This window comes from Schistocerca americana, chromosome X, assembly GCF_021461395.2.
Source record: "Schistocerca americana isolate TAMUIC-IGC-003095 chromosome X, iqSchAmer2.1, whole genome shotgun sequence".
Taxonomy (NCBI): Eukaryota; Metazoa; Arthropoda; class Insecta; order Orthoptera; family Acrididae; genus Schistocerca; species Schistocerca americana.
Window position 1 is genome coordinate 755207326 of NC_060130.1, and position 23634 is coordinate 755230959.

The window sequence follows — 23634 nt, forward strand, 5'->3', positions numbered from 1 at the left end:
ATTGTCAGACTTAGAAACTGTTACCATGCAACAATGTTTGAAGTTAAATATCCAGTCAAGAACCAAGAGAACTTATTTAAACAGAAATTACGAACGCCTTGTTATTGGGAACAGACGACACAGTGTTATTGTGTGTGTACATTCTTGCTTGTTAGTTGCACGATTACGTAACGACTATAAGGCTCACATACTTAGAACATTTACCAGTACTGCTAATGAGATTTTAATGCAACATTTTGATTGACAATATACAATGTTGCTTTTGCAGTGTTTCTGTTTTATATCTGCACAGTTTTTCTGTATTATTCTCGAAAGTAAAATATGTTTTAGCAGTCACTTTTGTGGTATAGCTACAATGAGACTGCCTTTTCCATAGTACAACAATACATTACAGCACAGTACTTTCATCATCACGGTAATAAGCATAATAACTAAGATATCTACACGCAAAGCATTTCACTTTTGTTTATGATGAGGTAAGTACATTGACTTCTGCAGAACTTACCTTGCGGAGGGCGATAACTACGACACTTGGCACATTTTTTACCCTTACGTAATGACGGAGATTACGTTACAACAAGACGCACAATTTAGCGCGGCAGTACACGTATTTGAGTGATTAATTTTGTATTTAAAACATTTATTTTTAGAGATTTTTGAATTACAATGATACAAAGGTTTTCTGTGATACATTTCATTCCATTGCTGTAATCGGTAACACCTGAGGATATAATTACATTAATCCTCATGGGGGTACATGCTTACTTTGTGTACCATGTGTTTGGCAAGCACAACGAGCCCTAGCTAATATGGTATTTGCTTATACAACTTTACACATTGGTACCATATTTCTCTAACACATAAATTACTCAGCTATTTGATCATTTAACTGAGAGAGACAAACATGTTTTTTTTACTACATCAGTGACAGATGCTTGCGCAATTACACAGTTGGATAACTTCACACTTATGAAATTGTATTTTGTCTGTACTTTGTGAACTGTTCATATTTTTTCGGAACCATTGGGATATTACGAGAGCTTTGAATGGTGTATTTGGTATGGGATCATGATTTTTAAAGTACGTTTGAGGTAGATGACACTATTGAAATGAGCAGAGAATTTTTCTTAGGTCTTGAAATTATTGAAAGAAGCTGCGACAATTTTGAGATGTGATTGATCTGTTATGATGTTATTATTATTATGACAATGTGTATTATGCTGTTGAGATATGTTTATGATCAATAAGCTGATGCTATATGAGGAATTTGATTATGCTACGTATAGGTTATGATGAAATATTGTAGAAGTGTCGACGATATGTATATGTATAATAAGGTAAGGAATAATGAGCAGTGGTTAGGGACTCTGATTTGTGGAAAAGGTTGTTGGAAACCAAGAATCGTACTTTAAGAGTTATGCAATGTGTCTAAATGAGTGAATGTATCACAATGCCGACGAATATTTTTTGGACACTGTTATATTTATAGGATTTTGTTTCTACACATTTGTAACGCAAATACTAAACCTGTGAATTTTTTTATATGAGACTGCCACTGTAGCGGAAACTGCTGTCGTAAATATTTCAGTAAGAAAGTTAAGTGACCACCTGCACGTAATGCGTCGTGGGCACCCAGCTGCACGAGTTGCCTGGAAAAAAGTATTAATGAGTACCTTTCAGAGGCACAGGTAGAAAAAAAAGAGGCCATTATCCTCGCTATTGACATTTCTTTGTCGAAAGCATCGCAAATACAACACGCTCAAACTTGAAAACATATAATTACACTGTGGAGCTCTTAATTTATGATATTTACTAAAATGCCTAATGAAATGATGAGAAACATTTTACATCCATTGTTTTCCTAGTTGAGAGATTTGCTCATTATGTTTAATATCTAGTTTCTAGCTGCACTGCAGCATTGGTTAAAATAGAATTTTATAGATGTACTAATATAAATATTTTCTGTCTACAGATCCAGTAAATACTAATTTTGTAATACACTTACCAAAAAATGAGGGAGCACAAAGACATTTCCCTTCACAGGAACTGCATACATAATTTACTTTTCAAGTACTTGCTAATTTTTATGGTAGAAGAAGTTGTGGTGCACCACTTCAATTATATAGACATTAAGATGTGAATAGACATTTCCCTTATCTGCATTGTTGTCTTTAGTGTAATATTTTTTCTGATTGAGCTATGTCATGTTTAGATATAAGCTATTGCATTTGCTGCTGCTGTTTGCCAGGCATAGTGCTACTAAATTTCACTTTACATTACTCTGTTAAGCCAGTTTTACTACGGATTTATTTTTCTTGTTTGCTGCACATTGCCTTATATTAGTTGTAATATTGCAATTGCTTTGCTAATTTCTATAATGCTGCTTGATTTGCAAATCTGCATTTTTTGTCATTGCTGTTTATGTTAATTGTTTTGTGCTGCTGCATTGCCTCGTTCCTTAGTTTAGCATCTGAGCTCAGTAGATTTAAGTTAGCTTAAGATGGGGTAGGCTATATAAGAGAACGAGTTGTGATGAATTGGAAGAAATGCATTGAGAAGCTATAAGAAAATGGTTTGGCCAAAAAAAAGTATTTTCAAAGAGGATATGAGCAAAAAAGTAGGGTTTAGGGACAACAGGTTTAGGTAGGACTTTCTTGGAAATAAATAATAGGTAAGATAATTGAAAATAAATAATGAGGTAAGAAATATGTGAACATATAAATACAGAAAGCATGCTTGGATAGGATTTTTTTGGTGGAAACAAATGTTGAAATAAGACGAAAGATCTATGGAATGAAGTTTTAGGTTGGACTGCAGTACCAAATGTCACACTGAAAACAAACCCTGTCCTGTATTTTTGTGTTATTACACTATGTGAATTTGTGTTTTTCCTGTCTTTATGTGTTTAGCTGATATGAGTTACGTTGTAGAATTTTTCTAATACTATGTTATTTACTTTGTAAAGATGTTTAGACATTATTTATCTGTTCTGTTTTGTTGCTCATATGTGAAGTTGATGTTTCAAAAGTTATTCTGATCTTTATGTATGTACTTATGTCATAATTCTTGTTACACTGATGTGCATGTTTATTTCTATTCTTTTGTAAAGCCTGTTTTACTACAAATGCTATCTGTACTATTATGTTCTTTAATGATGTATTTTGTATGTTTGTTATTGTATTCTTATGTTATAAAATTGTAATTGATACCAGTTCATCGTATTATTAACTTGTAAGTTACATTTCACTGCACACGTTTCTGTTGGTCATAGTATATGGACAATATGTGAGAAGTAGGGACTGATAGCATTTGCACGTGTATTAATAATTCAGCAAGGGACTGGATAACAGCATTGCTGGTTCTAAGGACAATTCCAAAAACTTTGTGAGTGTACAAGTGGTGGTTATGGACTTGCTATATTATCTGCAAGACTCTTCAATGGTGATTATGCACCTGCACAGTCACACCGGATGGCTGCTGGCCATCTCTACAAGGACTACAGTGGGTCTGCATCTTTGATGACCCACCAATACCACAGTCTCTACAAGGACTACAGTGGGTCTGCATCTTTGATGACCCACCAATACCATTATTTCTACAAGGACTGCAGTGGGTCTGCACCTCTGGTGGCCCACCAATACCATAATCTCTACCAGGACTACAGTGGGTTTACTCTGTGATGCCCTGCCTACCAATATTCTTCAAAACTTCGAATGACTCTGCTGTGGGTTTTCTATGTTGTGACCCATTACTTGTCTGCATGTCGAGAGTCAGCACTGTCTTTCCGTTAGAAGGACAACACTACTTCTTCAAGACTGCATGGAAATCCACTACTTCTGTGTGCATTTTCTTTTACTGCTCAGACTTCGAGAAAAACATTGCGATTTTACTGTGATGAACGATCAGGATTGTCTTTATGGACTGTGAGAAAATTTTAGCTTTTGACCAACATTGTATCAATACGTGTGTGCATTTGAATTCTTTGTTATTGTAATTGTGTAAAAATTTTAACAAATATGTATTGGCCAGTACCCAAAACAATTTGTAAAATTCTTTGTGGGGAGCATGGGGGCTATGTAAGTAGGCTGTTTATGTTTTCTTATTGGCAACATTACGTAGCGCTCTGTATGAAAATCACTGGCTGTGCTGTGTGCGGTCTGTGGCTAGTTCGCATTGTTGTTTGCCATTGTAGTCTTGGGCAGCTGGATGTTAACAGTGCGTAGCGTTGCACAGTTGGAAGTGAGCCGCCTGCAGTGGTGGATGTGGGGAGAGAGATGGCGGAGTTTTGAAATTTGTAAGACTGGATGTCAATTATGACTATTAAGGTAAATACATTGTTTGTTCTCTATCAAAATCTTTCATTTGCTAACTATGCCTATCAGTAGTGAGTGCCTTCAGTAGTTTGAATCTTTTATTTAGCTGGTAGTAGTGGCGCTTGCTGTATTGCAGTAGTTCGAGTAACGAAGATTTTTGGTGAGGTAAGTGATTTGTGAAAGGTATAGGTTAATGTTAGTCAGGGCCATTCTTTTGTAGAGATTTTTTAAAGTCAGATTGTGTTGCGCTAAAAAAAATATTGTGTGTCAGTTTAAGCACAGCCTTGTATAATTTTTCATAAGGGGATGTTTCATATATGAAACGTCCACTTAGAACAATTATACAATAAGAAAACATAAACAGCCTACTTACAACTGCAATAAGAGAAACTTACAAATGTGTTTCACTAGTCGGATTTTATTCAAGTTTTTATCTAGAAATATTAAATAAAAATAATAAATTACATACTAACAAAGAAATGATAGAAATTCCTAATCGTCAATATAGTTTGATAAGCAAAGAAAAATTTATTAAGTCGAGAGAAACATAATATAAACTTTAAAAAAGTTAAAATTTTAAATAGTGTTATTATTGACAGACTTGTTTATTTATGAATAAATTTAAATCAAGTGTTGGATTTGGAGCACCAATAGTATATGGAGCAAATCAATCTATAAATATTCAAACTTTTGATACAATTCAGGATTTAGAAATAACTATAACTGATGAAAATGATAGTTTGGTTGGCTTCAGTGCTGCTTATGTAAAAGCAATTTTTTAAATGAATTAATAAATTTTTCCCTTAATAAATCATGAACAATGTCATGAGTTATCAATTTTACTCTTTTCCTGTTAATGAGAAAACAGAAACTAATTTAAGTCTTTCTAACATGGAAACAGAAATTAATATTAATATTGGTGATAGTTGGATTCATCCTCATTGTTCACAACTTTACATGACATTTGATGTCATTTACAGAGATGGAACAGGTTGTTCTGCATATGATGATAAATCAAATATTAAATTAATTGATAATTATATGTTAAAATTTTTCAATGTAATTACAATTAAAAAAGGAAATAATATTTTACCTAGAACACCCATTTATTTCTTCATCAACTCTTATTCTATTAACTTCATCTCTATCAAATGAATTAAATACGGAAGGACTGATTATTAACAATGGCAAAATGAAGTATTTTATCCACTAGCAGAGTAATTTTTATATGGAGTTTAAGAAGAGATCAAGTAGATTCTATTCTTAGATGGACTACAGATAATGATAATAGAATGCTTCCAAAAATAAGTAAAATTGTTGTAAAAAGTATGGAAATTCGTGTTCCTGTTGTGAAACATGAGTCAGAATATGCACTTGAACTAGATCAAGAAAGCATGAAAAATCTAAAATTTCTAGAATGAGATTTTCACTCTGCAGTGGAGTGTGCACTGATATGAAACTTCCTGGCAGATTAAAACTGTGTGCCCAACCGAGACTCGAACTTGGGACCTTTTCTAATTCCTTTCTTTGAACTGAATTTACTGGATAAAATGGAAAAACAAATTTTGCTCTATACATTACTAATGATTATAGTTCTGCTAAGTCTGATATGCCTTTTTTATTTTCGTAATTTTCCAAGCTAATCAAAGAAATAATCAGTTAAATGAGTCTTCTTTTTTCGATCATGTTAATAGCTATGTAAAAAAATGGAAGAAATGAAATTTTTTCTCGAGCATTATGGAATCTTCATCTGCCTAATAGCTTTCTAAAAGCTTATGATGCTTTTCGAAATTCTGTGTGAATAACACAATGAAAGAACGATGTGATTGTAAGCCATTCAGTTTTATTCAAAATTATCCCATCTATGTAAAAAAAAAACTCTAAAAGAATGAATTTTGTAATTACTTAAAAACAACGAAATTATGTGCATTTTAATGGAAATATACCTAATGGTACAGCTACATATATTATTATGTGTGGTTAACAAAATTTAACTTATGGTTCACAACTTAGAATACTTACTAAACATTTTTAATACATTAATGAATAAAAAATTAGAAAAAATTATAGAAGTTTTAACTTCATGTTTGCATGTCCTTATGAAATATTTTCAGAAAAATAGAGATGATAAAAATTGAAAGAGTTTCCAAATGTTTTAATTTTCGAAAATCTAATTTTTTTTATATAAATAAAAACAAAACAATATCAACATGAATGGAACTTTAAAAATCTAGTAAGTGAACTTAAGAAATGAAGTAAAAGCTGAACTCTTACCAACAGAATACGGTGAAAAAGTATTATTACTTTTAGACAATAAATTTAAAATTACTCTTCCTGATCATTATTCTAAAATCTTTTCAGATGACGATGATAAATTCTAGAAAATTATTGGATTACATTTTATTTATTGTGGTAATAAACAATATAAATATCAGCTGATTAATGTTACAGAATTTGAATGAATTTTAGACTTTTTAATTCAGGTTTTGAATATTAAATTTTAACTGAATTATATATTTTTTATTAAATTAAAATTTTGTTAGTGGGTGTAGATAAAGTTTTGGTGGTGGGTTACTGCGAAACCAAAATTTTGCTTTGTATCATGAAATTTTTAATCATTGTGTTCTTTCTGCTAGAATGAGCATAAATGAATTACTCTCCGATATGTTTTCCCCCTTGCCTACTATTGATGGATACTGGCACATTTAGTAGGAAGTCCACTATGTTGGAGGTAGCTGAAAATTTCATGTATGTTACGATAATTAGCCTTTAGGACTACGGATTCACTGGGGAAAGAGACTGTCATTGCTTTTAACATGTCTGAATGTGTGAAATCATGAAATGTGCGTAAAGTGCTTAAAAGTTGGCACCTCTTAAACGTCTTGATTACTCTATGTTCCCTACTCACCATTACTATGTGTTATACTGCACAGATTCAATTTGCTACCTGACTCATTTCAAAGTATGATCCCTTCTTTAAGCACTATGACTCGAATTCGCTGCTGGATTGATGGACGACCATCTATTGAGATGCACAGTGTTGGCTGTATAGCTAAAATGAACAGTAATAATTCATAGTGTCTGTTCCATTGTCACAACAGCCAACTAAGCTGCTACTACTTTTTTAAATAATCTATTGCTTTACATCATGGTTCCTATGACGATGAGAGTAGACAGTTCATATTTAAAGGTGCAGCATTCATAGCATACACAGAAGATACAAGTATACTAGGGACATCCTCAGCAAACATAGCATTTTGAGGTCTTTCAAGGATGTGAAGTATGCTAAAACACGGAAGACTGCAATGTGATTAACACATTTCTACAATGGAATCCATGGGGATGATCTTGGCACACCCTTCCGCTAGGCGTGCATGTATGTACAAAGACATACAGAATACAGATCAAGCGCTCTCCGAATGTGGAGGTGACTGGATATACCTGGGTTACATTTACAGGCAATTTTAAAATACAGAACAATATGTTATGTCGCGGTCGCATGGATGGATCTGATATAAAATCGAAAGAAATGCGAAAGCTGATTAAGGCACACATATAAACTAACCTAATATACGTCGAAATGCAGTGAAAAAGAGGACGTGCCTCCTTATCTTCTGGTTTTCAGGGAGCAATTTGTACACGGAGTCAAGTATGCGGCAACAAGAGGAATGTAGGAAAACGATGACATCGAATCGAGCGGAATCAGGAAGGTGGTCAATTTTTTTCTCGCTGAGTTCGTATTATAGTGTATGTCTACTGAGGTAGCAGTGATACACGCGAGTTGAATACTGTATTTGATGCTTTTCAGGAGGACAGAGAATCACTCACGTCTAAACGTACTCACATCTGTGTTACATGATAACAGAGAGTGTATGGGATGATCGATTAAGACAGAGCTGTAACTAGGTACGATTTAAACGTTGACTCATTTGTTCTAGAGAAGGACAAGTTGCTGAAGGTCAGTTTTTTTCCCCAGTGTTCTATCTGGATGCTTTAGTCACGTGGTATAGTCTGCATTCTAGTCGTATGCAGCTACAGTACTTTACACATGATAGATTGGATGATTTACATAAAAATGTGTCGAACTCCGTTGCGTATAAGTATCACTCCGTTCTTGTTCTTCTTAACTGTATGCTATTAAATTAAGGCACTTTCAGATCTGTTACTATAGTTCGATATGGTGTGCTAAGCTCCAAGACTTGGTTACATCTCGAGAAATGTGGTGCACTTGGAGGGGTTAAGACTAGGAAAGCTCTATTCAGTCAAGAGAGGTGAACTGTAGCTATATTCGTCTGCTTGGTTGAGGATTAATTGGATAGCGATGTTGCGCGATAGGCTGGTCAATTCCGAAGTGAAGATGGTCTTTTAACGTAAGCTCTGTGACCACCATACGCAGAGAGAATGATCTAGTACTATGTGCGAGGTCTTAGAAATATGTATATAATTGTCTGGTATACTTTGATCGTTTTTATGTGTTCGAGAATTAAGTGTGAATGGATGGACTGAGCAGTCATCTATCAATGCTGGCAATAGTACTTTCAAAGTAGAGAAGGTATGGTTTAGCTATGATACTGAAATTAGGAAAACATGCTGCCACATGATTGGCCAGTGTTGGACTTACTGTAAAATTTTTCGCGATATCAGCTGTGATGGATAATATTACAGTAGATCGGTGGTGTCTTAGCCATCCCACCCGTGCATTGGGTATCACATAATGATTGAGTGACAATGCTTATTTGAGTTGGGGAAGAAATTTTGGTTCATGGACCGCAACTTCTGGGGTTGCTAGCACCGAAAACGGTGATCCCGTACTTGTGTGCAAAATGAACAATCACTAGAAATGGAACGTAGAGTTATCAACTATTGGGTCATTGCAACATATGAGTTTAAATGTAGAAGCCATCAATCACTTTCGGGGGGTAGTTTGGAAAGTCGCCACAACGCCACCAGGCTCTTCTAGTTTCCTTGTGTTGTGGCTGTCCTTTATTTAAAATCATTCAATGTTACGCTATCGACTGTAAGAAAATGATTTACAAGGTGCAAGTTATAGTTTCCTGTGAGAGGCCGTGCATCAGTCCATGTTAATGTCTGTGCAGGGCAGGAATTCTAGTTAGTCAAAGGTCTATGGCACGCTAAAGTACTAGGACTGTGCTTAATATCGACGAGTACGAGGTGAATTTTATAGTATTACGTTAAAATATTTTTGGTCCTCTAATACGCGAGTCTGGAGATGTCTGTGTATGTGAGGGCGCAAATACTTGTACAAAATTATTATAACAGGGTGGGTGGCATATAAGTCGAACAAGTTCTGTGAAAGCGTCTGTTGAAGGAGTGAGCGAGTGGATGACATGACACATCTACGACTGTATCATTAGGACATGTAAATAAATGATGGATTATCTAAATTGAGGTCTTTTTTTCCTTTTTAATCATATGTATGACTTCTGCTTGGACTTATGTTTGTCTGTTTGTTCTAAATGCATACTCATCTATGCTTAGAAAAGGAGAATGCTTTTTTATTATTAAGTGAGTTTTGACAAGAGTGAATAGGCTTTTATATATGAGAGTATTCAAGATTTGTGAGTAGAAATTGTCAGCGCAGCGTGAATGACGTCGGGTTCACTGGCTGGGGGAGACACTGTTTACATGTCGAGTTGGAGATGCAGGGGAGGATAGCGATCTGCGCTATTCAGGAATCCATTTGTGCAGTGTATGTCGCTAAACAATAGCTGGAGAGCAGGTATAGAGAGAGCCGACTTCGACATGCTGGTCCTGGGGCTGAGTGGATGGCTGTTTAGATGGACAGATATGTGGCTTTGACATGCCGCTGCCGGCGCTCGCATTTCCGGCGAATGGTCATGACAAGGTCCTGTTGCAGTAAGTGAGGCGTTCTGTTTTTTAGACAGGCTGCAGAAGGTGATGGATATCTCTTTCTCCGACTTAAATTGCAGGTATCAGATGCACAAAGATCTGGAAATGGGGTCCGCAGAACGATGTGTAGGGTGTGACTAAAGCCAAGTTGGAATTTTACTGTAGCATGCAGGTTCGGAAAAGGTGACACGTTTCACACTGGGTGCAGCCATCTTGAATAATAGTAATTGCGTAATCAACTGACGTGATGACAGAGCGCTCTGGTGGTGATAGGAGCTAAACACAGTTGAACTCGGAGCCATTTTTGTTAGGTAAACGAATTGTATGATCCACCAAAATTCAAACTCCCTACCAAAATCGGACGTCTTGAATGAGACCCTCTGCTGGTGGCGATGTGTACTAACCTAGTTGGACTCCGGACCTCGTGGAGAACACACACGCGTGATATAACTAATAATAAATAATAATAAATGATCATAAATGATAATAAATTATAATAAATAACTGGAGCAGCTGTCCAAATGCAGAGACCTGTTGGAGTATATCGATCTGTAAGAGTTAACTTTGATGTCCTCTAGACGACCGAATAGCGAAGTAATAGTATGTGTGGGGCGGCTTTGGTGATCAAGTGAGAATCTGAGAAGATGATTGATTTGCGTTGGAGTGTTATTCGATGGGATGTAGATTGTTCGGTTGACTACTTCTGCACATTTGCTTCATTTATTTATTTAAGTGAAGATCGATTGTGGTGTGTTGGATACACGATTGTCTGTTCTCTAGACCTGGGACAGACCTTAGTTGACGTGTAAATTGTAGCCAAGATCTCAAATATGTTGCATGACTGAGACCGGTATTCGAGAGTGGAAATATTATTTTGCGTATGTTTGTTTCGAGTTAGTCAGTGGTTTACAACATGCTGCACATAGATAAAGTTCGGCTTGTAGAGGATTAGTTTGAAGCCTATATCTTGGGAATTATGATGAACTAGTCATTGGTAGGGTGTAGCCTAGTGCATGATATTGAGAAGTACAGCTAAAATGGTGTAATGTTATCGAGAAAGTACATGTCTTCTTGCAGTCTATGAGTCTGAGGATGTTTGCATAAAAGCGAACAGACAAGGAAGGAGAGACAGTAAGGCGTTTGTGGTGAGGGGGAGCGATACTGAATTTGTAAAAAGAGTTCTGAGGGTGGCTTAGGTCTGCTGATGTAAGAGGGAAGATTAGCTCTGAGTGTCGGGTCTGTAGAGAGAAAGAGCAGGTTGACGGTGCTTTCCTATGATTGGAGAGCATTGCAGTATATAGACGCTGTAGGAATAGGATATTTTTTTCGCATGCTGTAGAGATATACTGGATAAGTGCACTGTTTTGTGTCAAATGTGTATATACTGTATTGTAAAGCTACTGCGGTTTACATTGTGTAGCGTTTGTATATATTGCATTGTAAAGTTAATATTGTTTATGTTATGTGATGAATAGAGAGGAAGTCGTAAGGACGGTAGAGATATATCCAGAGTAACAGCGGTCAAGAGAGTGTATTTCCGATACTTAGTTCGTTGTGGAATGCCAATCAATTGAGACCGCGATCGTAAGATTTAACTGTAAGTATAATGACATCAACGACTCCGGTATTAGAGAGTGCGAATATCATTTTTTGGTCTGTTTGTTTCTAGTTACTCAGTGGTTTACAGGATGCTGTACTTAGAAAAATTTTGGTGTGTTCTTGTAGTCTATGAGTCTGGAGATCTTTTGTAGAAAAAAAGCGAGCAGGCATGGAAGAAGAAGAGACAGTAACGCGTTTGTGTTGAGGGGAAGCAATCGCCGAATTTGTGGAACAGTTCTGGGAGGGACTTCCGTCCGTTGATGTAGAAGGGCTGATTACCGCTGAGTGTCGCATGTGTAGAAAGAAAGAGCAGGTTCACAGTGCTTCCTTAGGAATGGAGAGAATTGGGGCATGTAGTCGGTATTGTAAAGTTACTGTGTCTTACAATGTGTGGGGTTTGTATATAATGGATTGCTCATGTTATGGGATGAGTAGAGAGGATGACCGCGCGTGTGTGTGTGTGTGTGTGTGTGTGTGTGTGTGTGTGTGTGTGTGTGTGTGTAGATTGAGGGGGCTGTGGAGGTAATTTAGCGATCTCTGTTAAAGTAAGGAAGTAAGGACAGAAAGCCTCAGAAAGAAAAGCAGGATAGTACTTCGATAACAGGTCCTTAGGAAATTAGGCCAGTAAATTCGATAGGAAGGGATAAGAATGACTAATCGGTTGTGCTGGGATATAGGAGGGTTGAGAACATTTGCGTATGTTGAGAGCTGGAAAGGTAAGAGGTTAGGAGCGCATTCAGTATTATTTTAGTGAACAAGTTCTATTTGGGTAAGAATTTGAATTTACAAATAAGCTGAGAAAACACGAAAGCGAGCGTTAACTATTTCTGGGGGGCACTATACAATTTTGGAGGTTGACTGGGCTCATATTCTTTTTTTTTTTTTTTTTTTTTTTTTTACATTGTCAGATGGTCGTTTTAGATGTGAGGGGAGGGAAGCGCTGGGATGTGTGCGGACGGTGTGTGTGTGTGAACTCGCTCTCGGCTATTCTGACAACAGAAGTGAAGGTGGGGATGTGTCGCAAATAGGCCGGCAAGCAATGGAATGCGGCCTTAACATGTATGTTGGACCGCACTGAGTTAAATGCTGACAGACGACGCGCGCGGCCTGGCTTGGATAGTCACATTCGGCGTGTAGGTGATATGAATTTCTCAGGTGTTAGGTGTGAATGCGGCTGTCACCAAGTCATGTTTGAGGGGTCGAACAGAGACCTTTGAGCGAATTGAGAGCTGTCGGACGTGTGACTTAGTGTGGGACAGGTTGATTACGCGCGTCTGTTGAGTTATTTTGCTATGCGTTATTTGGACAGATTACGAGTACTGATGGTGTTTATAGTTATGTGTACTGCATTGTTTAGGAGCAGTTTGATATTGTCCACTGAAATTAGGAGCTGTTTGCGTGTCTGCCGACTGTGCAACATGACACCAGGTACATCAAGGCGAGTGTTTTTTGTACGAGAGTGATAGATATACTCGATGTTTAAATAAAATGTACGTTAAGTATTTGTGGGACGATATAGAATATGAGAGAGTTCGAGTTGGTTCTTATTTTTTCTACTTGGAGGTTTTGTTAGATCAAATTGCTGAGGCAAGTAGCTACGAGAGCACGAGGGATGTGATTGCAGCATATCTCCGTCTCTCAGCGGTTAACTATGGGTGGGGCGAGCGGTGTACTCGGCTTAGGTACTGGGGGTGTGCTCTGGCCATGTCCTAGACCGTGTGGATTGAACAACAGTATTCGGGTCATAGTTTAGCTAGAATATTTACAGAGGAGTATGTCCGACGCGAGTATAAAGGTCCAGGCTGTGACGTGGGCGATCTCGTCCTCGTGGTGTGTGAGAGATCGTTTGCCACAATTTTCTTGTGTTGGTAGCAAAACACAAACTGACCATCAGAATTCAAGCTTGGCTTATTTGTATAGACAAAATGTGATATAAGTTAATGTAGGTTAGTAAACGTTAGTGCACATTAGTAAACGGAAGTACACATTGGTACATGTTAGCCAACGAGCATGGGTCGGTAAAGGGACGTGGTGGTCGGTCCAGGTGGGCGTGGCAGTGGCGAAAATTGATTCGAAGTCTAGCTGGTCGTGGCAGTTTTCCACATCAGAGAGGTTAATTAATTGATCAAATTAATTAAGTAGTCATGCGAACTTTGTTACATTCACTTGCGGAAGTACTAAACTATGTGCGCGCAATGGCTCATGTGTATGGGTGTGTTTTCGTGACGATCTTGGATTAGGTAAGCGCAAAATGTGGATTGAATAATGAGAATCGGGTGGTCAATTAACTTAGCGAGGGACGTCGTGGCGAGCGCATGTGCTGGACAACCTGTTGTGACGTGATGGAGGATTTCACTCTCGAGCAAACTTTGGCGCCAAACGTGCGGCAGGGCGTTCTTTGTCAACCAGGTGCTGGATCAACCGACCAACCGTTATGAAGTCGGCAGGTTCCAACCTGACCAGCGAACGGCTTTAGCGCCAACTGGTCGGTGGGGGCGGACTCCACTGTCCACGAAAACATGTTTACATCGCTGGACCACCGCGGGCCTGCGACCCGAGTCGGCGCCAGTAGGCAGTGACGTGAGCGGCCGCTGGACCGGCAGTGGGCGCGGACGCATCAGACGGCCGTCACGTGAGGCGACCGCTCGCTTGCCGGTGGCGCGCGGTCCGGCGCGGGTCGGCGACGACCATATGAACTAATTCAGTTGGACTGAAGGCTTCGTGGCGACTGGACTGCGATCTCTAAGATGTGTACTAACTCTATTGGAGAACAAGTGATGACGGTACTGTTTGAAATAAAGACTTCAGTCCTTTTCCCACGAATTCACAGCAGGTGACTTACGTTAGTAAAAGTGCACTTCATTAGTATTTGACACGATTTTCGTAGCTTAGGAGTGAAACAACAAGTGAGGGCGAAAAATTCAAACTTCGTAGGATGAGGTGGACTTAGGTTAGTGAACATGGCCCAATTGGTCTCTTTTTTTTCGTAGGTGTGACAGATTATCGTGTTTGAATTTGAATTTGTGAGAGATTTTTTGTTATGGAAGTAAGGGAATTGGCTTTCTTGCTGCAAAAATCAACCATCTTGAATAAATAATAATAAATCATAATAAATGCTAATAAATAATAGTAAATGATAGTAATAATAAATAGAAGTACGGTTTTCCAGAGATTATGGAGTGTGAATTTGAACATGGTACGATTTTCTATGTTAGTGGAGGTAGGCCAATAATAATAAACAGTAATAAATGATAATAAATAATAATAAATAGTGATAATAAATAATAATAAATTATGAATGATATGAATAATAATAAAGACAAGTATGGTTTTGCAGGCATTATCGTTTTGGAATGTGAATTTGGCGTGAATTTTCTCGTGGAGGTAGGCCAATAATAATAAATAATAATAAATGATAATAAATGATAATGAATGATAATAAATGATAATCAATGTTTGTAAATGATAATCAATAATAATGAATAATAATAAAGACAAGTATGGTTTTGCATGCATTATCCTGTTGGACTTGGAATTTCGGGCCTATTTTTTCTGGAGGCTTAGGTTAGTGGATGTAGCCCAATTGGTCTATTTTCCCGCCAAAATTCAAAATTCCCGCCATTTTTTCTGGAGGTTAGGTTAGTGGACATAGCAGAATTGGCCTATTTTCCCGCCAAAAGCAGCCATATTCGATGATGTCATGCACTGTTGCCAAGTCTACATGCCGCCATCTTGGATGACGTCATCGCCGCCATCTTGAATAAATTTGGCAACAATGGAATGTGGGGCTGCACTCTCTTAGTCCCACTACTCGTGGTAGTTGACAGGAAATCATCTCGTGAAACTGAAGTTATATCCAGGGTTCCCCAGAAAACTTTATTGGCCCTCTGCTGTTGGTAATCTTTATAATATGATTTGAGAGACAATCTGAGCAGCTTTCTTACACTGCTTGCAGATGATGCCTTCGTTTGCCGTTTAGTAAAATCATCAGAAGATCAAAATGAATTACAAAATGATTTGGACAATATATCTGCGTGGCGAGAAAAGTGGAAATTGATCCTGAAACTGTGAGGTCCTCCATGTGAGTAATGAGAATGTTACGTCAAATTTCGGTCGGACAATAAATCATACAAATTTAAAGGCTTTCGGTTGCACTGAGTACATAAGGATTACAGTTACGATCAAATTAAACTGAAATCCTTACAGAGGAAATGTGAGGAAGGCAAGAAAGAAGGCGTTTTATTGGTAGAACACTTAGAAGGTGCAACAAATCTACTAAAGATACCGCACACACCACGCATTTCTGTCCTCTTCTGGAGTATTTCTGCGTAGTTATGGGATCTTACCAGATGGAGCACATCGAAAACATTGAATGAATGGCTACTTGTTTTGTATTATCGCGAAATAGATGAGACAGTGCAATGGATGTGATAAGAGAGTTTGGGTGGCAATTATTAAGACAAAGACTTTTTCATTTTCTCGTCATGATATTTCAGTCCCAACTTTCTCCTCTAAATTCCGAACTATTTTGTTGACTCCCATCTACAAAAATTAAATTTGTGGTAAGGTCTTATGGTACCAAACTGCTGAGGTCATTGGTCCCTAAGCTTACGCACTACTTAATCTAACTTAAACGAACTTACGCTAAGGACAACACACACACCCATGCCCGAGGGAGAACTCGAACCTCCGACGTGGGTAGGGGGTTACCGCGTGGACCGCGACAAGACGCCCTGGACAGCGTGGCTACCCAGCGCGGCCCCATCTTCAAAGAGACAAATGACCATCACCATACAATAGGCAAATGAGAACTCGCACGGAAGGATGTTGGTATTCCTTTTTTCCCAGGTGCTTTTCGAAAGTGGAACGCTAGAGAAATACTCTGAAAGCACACTGTGCAAACACTTACGTCTGAATCGCAGAATAATAGTCTTGAAGTAGATGTAGACTTCTTTCCACACTGACACCCAGTCACGGTACGATTCAGATTGCAATTTCCGACGGTGGTTCAATCCTAATTCGGAAAATATCGTAGACGTAGTGCGACTATAACTCTCTGAAAGCACTTCGCAAATCTTGGAGAATAATAATCAATCGGGATTGTCAGAAAAGTTCAGTTTTCTAAGGAGATGCTGTACATCTTGAGACAACAAAGGCATAAAAAATATTTATGAAGAACATAACCGTTTACCTTGAGAGTGGCGAAATGGTATTTGCAGTCGAGGTATGTACATTTCTCAATCATCAGTGCCGTCCTGAAATCAAGGGAACGGTGGAACTGCCGGTGTCGCCGAGGGTGTAGTTGACAGAGCAGCCGGTTTCACACCTTTTGGGCTGTGAACTGTCGAAAGGAGTATTTGCTAAAGCTGTTGTTCCAGAGCAACCATCTGATTATGCTGAATAGCTAACTGATGCTGTAGCTGTGTCAGCTGCGCCACAATATTGCCTTATACATGATATCTACACAGTGAGTCCTAGATACCAGCTGGAATTGTAACAACGTGATACACGTCTCGTTTATCTAATGTAATGTACAAGAACAGTGTTGCATAAAGTTCCAAGATGCTTCTCCAGGTGGGTGTAAAATGAATATGTGCGATGGATAATACTGGATGCGAAAATCAAGATTTGGCTCTGTCGGACTACCCCCTAAAGCAAATCTTAGGCTCTCTCAATTGTGATATTATTTCCTCCTTCCTGCTGTTTAACATATAAATTACAACATAAACATAAATGAATGGTTAAGGGAACTATTAAGTACAAAATGATAAATGTAGTTTCTGCTTATACATTTATTGTAGATTAAAAACCCTTTTATATATTACGAATGTATATATATATATCAACGTCGAATGGACATAAAGAGATACGAATGAATTTCGTAACTACACTCCTGGAAATGGAAAAAAGAACACATTGACACCGGTGTGTCAGACCCACCATACTTGCTCCGGACACTGCGAGAGGGCTGTACAAGCAATGATCACACGCACGACACAGCGGACACACCACGAACCGCGGTGTTGGCCGTCGAATGGCGCTAGCTGCGCAGCATTTGTGCACCGCCGCCGTCAGTGTCAGCCAGTTTGCCGTGGCATACGGAGCTCCATCGCAGTCTTTAACACTGGTAGCATGCCGCGACAGCGTGGACGTGAACCGTATGTGCAGTTGACGGACTTTGAGCGAGGGCGTATAATGGGCATGCGGGAGGCCGGGTAGACGTACCGCCGAATTGCTCAACACGTGGGGCGTGAGGTCTCCACAGTACATCGATGTTGTCGCCAGTGGTCGGCGGAAGGTGCACGTGCCCGTCGACCAGGGACCGGACCGCAGCGACGCACGGATGCACGCCAAGACCGTAGGATCCTACGCAGTGCCGTAGGGGACCGCACCGCCACTTCCCAGTAAATTAGGGACACTGTTGCTCCTGGGGTATCGGCGAGGACCATTCGCAACCGTCTCCATGAAGCTGGGCTGCGGTCCCGCACACCGTTAGGCCGTCTTCCGCTCACGCCCCAACATCGTGCAGCCCTCCTCCAGTGGTGTCGCGACAGGCGTGAATGGAGGGACGAATGGAGACGTGTCGTCTTCAGCGATGAGAGTCGCTTCTGCCTTGATGCCAATGATGGTCGTATGCGTGTTTGGCGCCGTGCAGGTGAGCGCCACAATCAGGACTGCATACGACCGAGGCACACAGGGCCAACACCCGGCATCATGGTGTGGGGAGCGATCTCCTACACTGGCCGTACACCACTGGTGATCGTCGAGGGGACACTGAATAGTGCACGGTACATCCAAACCGTCATCGAACTCATCGTTCTACCATTCCTAGACCGGCAAGGGAACTTGCTGTTCCAACAGGACAATGCACGTCCGCATGTATCCCGTGCCACCCAACGTGCTCTAGAAGGTGTAAGTCAACTACCCTGGCCAGCAAGATCTCCGGATCTGTCCCCCATTGAGCATGTTTGGGACTGGATGAAGCGTTGTCTCACGCGGTCTGCACGTCCAGCACGAACGCTGGTCCTACTGAGGCGCCAGGTGGAAATGGCATGGCAAGCCGTTCCACAGGACTACATCCAGCATCTCTACGATCGTCTCCATGGGAGAATAGCAGCCTGCATTGCTGCGAAAGGTGGATATACACTCTACTAGTGCCGACATTGTGCATGCTCTGTTGCCTGTGTCTATGTGCCTGTGGTTCTGTCAGTGTGATCATGTGATGTATCTGACCCCAGGAATGTGTCAATAAAGTTTCCCCTTCCTGGGACAATGAATTCACGGTGTTATTATTTCAATTTCCAGGAGTGTATATTACATTTGAATACATTGTGGGAGTGAACAGTGATCAATGTTGTTACAAATATTTACTATCAAAAACGGTCTTGATCACAAATTATTTATTGCGGTGACCAGTTTCGACCACAACTGTGGTCACCTTCAGGCAAAAGAGTAAGAACCTCCTTCTGGTGGTAAATCATTACTCAATGATTTACCACCGGAAGGAGGTTCTTACTAATTCGTCTGAAGATGACCACAGTTGTGGTCGAAACCAGTCACCGCAATAAATAATTTTTGATCAAGACTGTTATTGATAGTAAATATTCTTCACTATATGATTGATCAAATTGCCCAAACCTGCCCCCTTTTTATAGTTACGCGATCTAATACAAATAACGCGAGACGACTGACATCACCTACGTTCCAAACACTAGAAGACAATACTTTCAAAGATGATCTACAGTGGTGTGCAATCTCAGTGCAAATAAAACTTACGTGATCACAGCTGTTTCGCTTTATAGACCTTGAAACGTCCCCTTAGAAAAATTAATGTGTGCCTGTGCTGATAAACCTCTTACATTACATGATTTTCAAACAGCTGAGCAGAACTGAACGTACTCAGACATTTCGCTCTTTACCTATTCTGTTCAACACTAAACTGTCACACAATACTTTTAGCGCAATGCAATCTGACTTTCAATAATCCCTACAAAAGAATGGCCCTGACTAACATTAACCTATACGTTTCACAAATCACTTATCTCACAAAATTTCTTGTTACTCGAACTACTGCAATACAGCGAGCGCCACTACTGCCAGCTAAATAAAAGATTCAAACTACTGAAGGCACTAACTACTGATAGGCATAGTTAGCAAATGAAAGATTTTGATAGAGAACAAACAATTTATTTACCTCAATAGTGTTTAAAAGTCATAATAAATATATATATATATATCAGTTCATGACATCCAGTCTTACAAATTTACTGTCTCTGTCCAGATCATCCGCTCTCAAAACTCCGCCATCTCTCTCCCCACATCCACCACTGCTGGCGGCTCACCTCCAACTGCGCAACGCTACCTGCTGTTAACAGCCAACTGCCCAACACTACAATAGCAAATTCCAACAATGCCACCCAGCCACAGACTGCACACAGCACAGCCAGTGATTTTCATACAGAGCGCTATGTGGCGGTGGCGTTACCAATATAAGAACCTAAACAGCCTACTTACACAGCCCCCAAGCTCCCCACAAAAAATTTTACAAATTGTTTTGGGCACTGGCCAATACATATTTGTTAAAAATTTTTCACAATTACAATAACAAAGAAATCAAATGCACACACTTATTGATACAACGTTGGTCGAAAGATAAAATTTTCTCACAGTCCATAAAGACAGTCCTGATCGTTGATCACAGTAAAATTGCAGTGTTTTTCTCAAAGTCTGAGCAGTAAAAGAAAATGCACACGGAAGTAATGGATTTCCATCCAGTCTTGAAGACGTAGTGTTGTCCTTCCAACGGAAAGACAGTGCTGACGCTTGACAAGCAGACAGGTAATGGGCCACAACAGAGCAAACCCACAGCAGAGTCAGTCGAAGTTTTGAAGAATATTGGTAGGTAGGTCATCACAGAGCAGACTCACTGTAGTCCTGGTAGAGATTATGGTATTGGTGGGCCACCAGAGGTGCAGATCCACTGCAGTCCTTGTACAAATAATGGTATTGGTGGGCCATCAAAGATTCTGGCCCACTGTAGTCCTTGTAGAGACGGCCAGCAGCCATCTGTTGCAACAGTGCAGGTGTACAATCACCATCAAAGAGTCTTGCGCACAATATAGCAAGTCCATAACTTGTGCACTCACAAAGTTTTTGGAATTATCCTTAGAACCAGCAATGCTGTTAACCAGTCCCTTGCTGAATTATTAACACATGTGCAAACACTAACAGTCCAAACTTGTCACATATTGTGCAGATACTATGACCAACACAAATGTGTGCACTGAAATGTAACTTAATTTGATGAACTGGTGTCTATACAATTATAAATTTACAACATAAGAATACAATTACAAAGGTACAAAATACATCATTAAAGAAAATAACAATACAGATAACATTTGTGGTAATGCAGGCTTTACAAAAGAATCGAAATAACATATACATCAGTGTTACAGGAATTATGACATAAGTAAATACATAAAAGAGCAGAATAACTTTTGAAACATCAACTTCACACATGAGCATTAAAACAAAACAGAATAAATAATGTCTAAACATCTTTACAAAGTAAATAACACATTATTAGAAAAATTCTACAACGTATATCTTATCAGATAAACATATAAAGACAGGAAGGACACAAATACACAATGGTACACAAACAAATAGTGGGATAACACAAGGAAAGGACAGGGTTTGTTTTACTGCAGTATTTTGCAAACAAAACTTTCTTTACTTCTTGGAGACCTCCCTTCATTCATCATTATTCCCAAAAAGTCCTGTCTATACCTGCTTTCTGTATTCTATTCATATTTCTTTCAAAATAATTATTTCTCAGTGTACAATACTCATTTCGGCCCAAATCTTTTTCATATAAGTTCTCAATGCATTCTTTCCCTATTCTCCATAGTTAGTTTCTTATATAGTCTACCCGCTCTTAAGCTAACTTAAATCTACTGAGCTCAGATATATATACTAGGGGACGAGGCAATGCAGCAGTACAAAACAATTAACACAAACAGCAATGACAAAAAAATGCAAATTGGCAAAGCAAGCAGCAGTATACCTAAATTAGCAAAGCAATTGCTATACTATAACTAATATAAAACACTGTGCAGCAAACAAGAAAAATAAATCAGCAGTAAAACTGGCTTAACAGAGTAATACAAAGTGAAATTTAGTAGCACTATGCATGGCAAACAGCAGCAGCAAATGCAATAACTTATATCTAAACATGACAAAGCTCAAGCAGAAAAAATATTACAGTAAAGATGGCCATGTCTAATACCTATGTCACATCTTAACACTAGAGTGATGCATCACCTTCACTTACTGTACCAAAAAAATTACCAAGTCATTGACAAAAATTATCTATGCAATTCCTGTGAAGGGAAATTTCTTTTTGTGCTCCCTCGTTTTTTTTTGGAAGTAGATCATAAAGTTATTATTTACTGGATCTGTAGGCATAAAATATCTATATTAGTACATCTATTAAATTTCATTTTAACCATTGCTACTGCAGCTAGAAACTAGACATTAAACGAAATGAGCAAATATATATATATAAAGCAACATATGAAACGTCATTCACTAGGCAAATGGCGTCTCCAAAGGCAAAAAAAAAATCTCTCAGCAAGAAAGACAATAGATGTAAAATGTTTCTCATCATTTCATTAGGCAATTTAGTAAATATCATAAATTAAGAGCTCCACAGTGTAATCATATGTTTTCAAATTTGAGCGTCTCGTATTTGCGATGCTTTCGACAAAGAAATGTCAATAGCGAGGATAATGGTCTCTTTTTTTTCTACCTAATGGCTTTCTTTTGTCAGACGACTATCTCTCAGCTGGGCGCCCAAACGCATTATGTCAAGGTCACTTACCTTTCTTACCGAAATATTTACGACAGCAGTTTCCGCTACAACGACAGTCTCATATAAAAATTTCACAGGTTGAGAATTTGCGTTACAAATGTGTAGAAACAAAATCCTGTAAATATAACAGTGTCCAAAAAATTTTCGCCGGCATTGTGATACATTCACGCATTTACACACATTTCGTAACTCTTAAAGTACGATTCATGGTTTCCAACAACCTTTTTCACAAATCAGACTCCATAACCACTACTCATTATTCCTTACCTTGATACACATATACATATTCGTCGACACTGCTTCAATATTTCATCATAATAAATATGTAGCATAATCAAATTATCAACTTATTGATCATAAACATACTTCAACAGAATAATACACATCGTCATCGTAATACGAGGGCGGTTCAGAAAGTAACCTCCGATTGGTCACAGTGCGGGTTGTGGGGGGAGCAGCGACGCCATCTGTGCGTTCACGCACTCAACAGGTCAGTTGGCATCAAGCCGTGGTCGAGTGAACGTCGTACCTGCGCTCGTTTAGTTTTTGTAGCAGTTTGAAATGTGTGCTGCAATAGAAAACCCCGCCAAATGTGAAGTGCATGCTGTCATAAGGTTTTTTACAGCCAAAGGATATTCTGCAGCAGCTATTCATCGTGAGCTTTGTGCCGTGTATGGACCAAGAGTTATGAGTGAAGGAGTTGTCCGTGAATGGGTACGTTTATTTAAAAGTGGACGAGAAAACGTTCATGATGAAGAGAGGAGTGGTAGACCATCATTGGTTACTGACGAACTCGTTCAGACAGTTGATGCAAAAGTTCGTGAAAATCGACGTTTCTCAATGTCGGAGTTGTCTACTGGTTTTCCACAGATTTCTAAGACTCTCTTGTACGAGATAGTGACAGCAAGATTGGGTTACCGTAAGTTCTGTGCACGATGGGTGCCCAAACTTCTTACCGACCACCACAAAACTCAA